Consider the following 5,245-nt stretch of genomic DNA (forward strand, 5'->3'; position numbering starts at 1 on the left):
TAGAGATTATGTTATATAAATCTGCAGTTGTGTAATTGCTCCCTTATGGTTAATGCATTATTTCTCTCTGGCTGCTTTCAAGTTTTTTTGTTCTGTTTTGTTTTAATAATCTTTAGTTTTCAGAAATTTGACTTATTTTGTTTGGTATGGAATATTTTTAGTTTGTAATCTTTTGAAGACACTGAGCCTCAGACTATGTTTACATGTTTCTCAAAATTTAGGAAGTTTTTTGACAATAATATCTTCAATATCTTATTTCTTTAAATATCAAATATCTTCTGAGACTTCAATTGCCTAAATATTAGACCTTTTGTTAATGTTCAAGGTCTTTGGGTTTCTTTTCTTTTTTCAAATTCATTTTTTCTATGCTGTTCAGATTGGATAATTTTTATTGATCTATCTTCAAGTTCACTGATTCTTTCCTGTTATTTTCATTCTTACGTTGAGCCCGCTAAGTGAGTATTTTATTTCAGTAAATTAAAAAAAAATTCTTTCTCTTTTGTTCTTTTTTTGTGTCTTCTAAACCTTGACTAAAATATTCTGTTTTGCAATTTTTTCCCCAAGCATATTTGTAATGACATGGAATGTTTTGATAACTGCTTTACAATTCTTGTGAATAATTTCAACATCTGTCTCATCTCTGCTTTGGCATGTGTTGATTGTCTTTTCTCATTTGAGTTGAGATTTTCCTGGTTCTTGATATGGCAATAAGCTTAGATTTTATACAGTATATTTTTAGTAGTGTACTTGAGAGTCTAGTTTCTATTTTAATATTACATCTAAGCAGGCAATCAGCCTATTTAATCCAGGATGCATACCTTGTCACACTTTTGTGCAATGTAGTTCAATTTTTAACTGAGTGTTCAAATCTTGCAGTGCTTCTGATCTGTTCTATTTGTGTGCTATCCAGACACTAATCTGAAACCTGAACAATGTTCCATACTGTGGTTTTATTCTCAAAACTTTTGTTGTGTTGATTCTGGTTTGTTTCACCATGGAACACTCAGGATTTTGCTGAGAATATTATACACATGTTTAAAAAATCCTTTTCACTAAATCCTGCTTTCTGTAATCCACCCAACATATTTTATCAATGAGACCAGATTGGGTACCCCAACTATTTTGTCATTTGCTTAGTTTTAAGCAAGAATAGACAATGTGGCTGTACTCCCCTCCCCAATTTGGAGAGGGGAAGGAGAGTGGTCTCTGTTGGTCTTTTTCTTTTACTTTTTTCAGTTACAGTTGAAATTCAATATTATTTTATATTAGTTTCAGGTATGTGGCATAGTGGTTAGACATTTATGTAATTTATGCAGTGATCCCCCATATTAGACACACCTGACACTATATATAGTTGTTCCAACATTATTCACTATATTCTCTATGCTATAGTTTACATCCCTGTGACTATTTTGTAGCCACCAACTTGTATTTCTTAATTCCTTCAACTTTTACACCCAGCTCCCCAACACCCCTCCCCTCTGGCAACCATCAGTCTGTTCTCTGTATCTATGAGTCTGTTTCTGTAAAAATATGGAACACTTCATGAATTTGCATGTTATCCTTGTGCAGGAGCCATGCTAATCTTCTCGGTATCGTTCCAATTTTAGTGTATGTGCTGCCGAAGTGAGCACTGTCTCTGTTGGTCTTAATGGGGAAAATGATCAACAAGGCTCTCACGCAGACTCTGAAGCACCAGGTGGGATAGGATGTGGCCATTCCTCTTTCTCATCCTGAGGTTAGAGAAAACAGGCTTTTCTGGAACCTTTTTCCCCCCTTAATCTGTTCAAATTGACAATTCTTGGTTGTGGCCTGCTCTATCATTCTCATTGGGATATATATATATATATATATATATATATATATATATATATACACACATATACATATACCTATATACGTATATACGTATATATGTATATATATACCAAAGATGTCAAAAAATGTATACACATTTTAAGATAACATCTCTTCAAATGTATACATGCACACATGCACACACACACACATGCACAGAGTGCCAAAAAAATATATACACATTTTAAGAAAGGGAAAAAAAACTATTAAAATTATGCTGATGGTAACCACTTGGAGCACCTTTTGTAATTGCAGAAGTCAAATGTGTGACTTGTATTCATCTTTTGTTATTGATATATATTGAGTATTGCAATTTTAATACAGTTTTTATGTTCTTAAAATGTGTATACATTTTTGGCACCGTGTGTGTGTGTGTGTTTGGGGGGGGGGGGTCTGACAATTAGGTTCGCAAACTCATCCTAGAACAACTCCCTCACAGACAGTGCCATGTGAGCTGGTGCATTGTCATGATGCAAGAGCCATGCACTGTTGGTGAAAAGCTCAGGTCATTTTAATCTAACTTTTTCACTCAGCCTTTTCAACTCTTGTAAGTAGTAACCTTAGTTAGCTGTTTGTCCAGTTGGTACAAATTCATAATGACTAATCCCTCTGATATCAAGTTCACGAAGTTAATTTTCAAGTCCCGTGTGTGTGTGTGTGTGTGTGTGTGTGTGTGTGTGTGTGTATGGCAAGTACATATATATACATACATATGTAGTTACATATACATATATATATATATATATATATATATATATATATATATATATATATGGCAGGGGAAGGCAAACTGTGAACTGCAGGCCAAATCTGACCCACTATCTGGTTTTGTAAATAAAGTTTTATTGGAACACAGTCTTTTTTTTTTTTTTTTTGCTACAATGGTAGAATTGAGTAATTTTAACAGAGACCACATGACCTGAAATATAAAACTAATTACTATCTGACCTTTAATGATAAACATTTGCTGACCTCTGATATAAAGGAAAAAGAAAAACAATGTAAAGAAAAAACGGAAAAGGAAATTGATGGAACTCATCGCTGCATGTCCTTTGAGTCTTGATTACTCTAGATAGACTGCCTTATTTTCTCCACCTTTCAGAGTCTTTTGATCAATGCTTTATATTTTTTTCAGGGTTGTAATTTTAATTAGTGGGAGGAATAGGGTGGGATGTAGTTAGTCCATTTTGTCTGGAATTGGAAGCCCATGAGTTTAATTTTAATGATTTATACAGATAGCATCACTAATGTACATTTGTTACAGGCTTTAAAGATTCCCACAAATAGTTTATCAAGTAAATGAGTAAAAAAAACAGAGAAATCTGGGGAGTTAGTAATAACAGGGATAGTATAGTGTCTGGATTTTCTCTGATCTTACCTAAGAACAGGGCAACAAGCTAGTAAAAGCAACACTCATGGAGAAAATTTACATGAAAGCTAAGCAGCAGGTTTTCTCACATACTCTAAATTATGAGCCTGTAGGGAAAACCGCCAACAGATATGAGATCAGCATAGTACCAGAGTCTGTGATAAAAGAACTGAAATGAAATGATGGGGTATGTGACCAACATGAGAACAAAAGAACCCCCAAATTTAAAAGACATTCATTGTAAAGATGGGCAGGCCACTTTGAGAACAGCAGCAGAAAAGGGAAAGAGTTCTGTGTGCTCCAATAGTAGCTCAGTGCAAGGATTCTGAAATAAGGCCTAAAAGGCATACAGAAGTGGTCCTTATGAGCTCTTAAAGTAATCACTCAGGGCTCTCTTCCAGACAGGACATGAGAATGAGGAGAAAACTACTGGGGGTAAAAGAACAATTAATCAAGATAGGAACAACAGAGATAAAGGAAAGAAGAAATATAAAAGGTGGGGTAGGGGAACAGAGCCAGTATATCTTAGAAATCAAGCTATTATATTTCGGCTAGCAATATGCTAAAACAATATAGAATTTAACTTTTTAAAGTTAGAAAAGCTATTTGAATCCAGTTGCCATTTGCAAGTTCAGGAAATTTAATTTTGCATGTAATTGCACAACAGAAAAACATTGAGGGAAAATTCCATACAAAAATACTATGAAGTAAAAGAGATGAAGGAGTAGAACAATATCTCTCCAGTGATATTGTTGGGATATAAATATATAGATCTCGGTGCTATATTGACTTGAGAGAGAGCACAGATGGTGGTCCAGAGAGGAGAGGGTGAGGCAGAGTTGAGAGATACCCAACTATGTCAGGGGAGGTTCACTTAGAGAAGTGGGAAGTATGGATTCGGTATTAGTTTCTCTAGCAGCAGTGCAGACTTGCTTCTATCAATTCGAGAGTAAAGCAATGCCAGAAAGACATATTCAATAGGTAGATGAAAACTATAATGTACTGTTTTCAAATTAGCTAAAATATATGGATAAAATTAAATAACACATGCAAGAACATAAATCAAAACGAGAAAAAATCAGAGCTAGTTGACAGAATTCAACATTTCAAAATAAAAGTAAATATTAGTTTAGAAATTAAGACTAAATTAGAATGAATACAAATGTAAATGAAAACAACAAATAATACATTTAGAAAAAACATATAAAGAAATTTAAAGTGAGATTAAAAATGTCAAGAAAGTGAGAATTTTAAGACAGGCAAACCGAATGCAAAACATGTATAACAGGAGGCCTTGAAAAGAAAACCAAACCAAGAAGAAAGACCAAATATTAAAATCTATTGTTCAAAAAAAAAAAAAAAAAAGATTTGTAATAAAGATTTAAACATATTAATATTGACCCAGAATTACTAGCAGCAAGATATGTTCTATTTACAGTATCAATTTTTTAAGAAAAAGAAAATAAATATACTTTAGACATCTAGGGAAAAAAGGCATATGAATTATAAGGGAAATGAAATTAGATAATTATTAGACTTTTTATAGCAATGTTTTATGCCAAATAAAAATGTAATAACATATTTAAGATACTTAAGGAAGAAAATATGAGTCAAAGATTTTATTTCCTATGAAACTGATATATAAAGTCACATATAAGCTGTTATCACCAGGCAAAAACTCAGAGAATATTGTTACCTTGAACTTATCCTAAGGAGTTTACTAGACATCGAGCTTCAGACAACCAAAATGGTTAAAAAGTCATTGGCATGGGAAAAAATATATATAGATATAATATAACAGGAAATACCAGTATTCTCTTAAGGAGTTTTTATAGTCCCGTAATAAGTATTTCTAGAATTCAGGTTGTGGTCTTCAAATACTATCTGCCATTGAAAGAAATCAGGATTTCATGGAGAAGAGCTGAATCTAGGATGTACTATCTGGAATATCTTGTCATTCCAGATAGCAAGAAAACTATCAAAAGGTTCTATGGGTATGTCCAAAAGACTCAGGAAACA

General features: G+C 33.2%; 1 non-coding gene across 1 annotated transcript; it reads right to left on the reverse strand.

Moving 5' to 3' along the window:
• Positions 1–1,527: 1,527 nt before the first annotated feature.
• Positions 1,528–1,634, reverse strand: LOC141567043 (U6 spliceosomal RNA). The gene has a single exon (XR_012489440.2). It is a non-coding gene; the product is annotated as a U6 spliceosomal RNA (small nuclear RNA).
• Positions 1,635–5,245: the final 3,611 nt, after the last annotated feature.

Source organism: Rhinolophus sinicus, chromosome 4 (assembly GCF_057876585.1).
Source record: "Rhinolophus sinicus isolate RSI-liver-muscle chromosome 4, RSI-T2T, whole genome shotgun sequence".
NCBI classification, from domain to species: domain Eukaryota; kingdom Metazoa; phylum Chordata; class Mammalia; order Chiroptera; family Rhinolophidae; genus Rhinolophus; species Rhinolophus sinicus.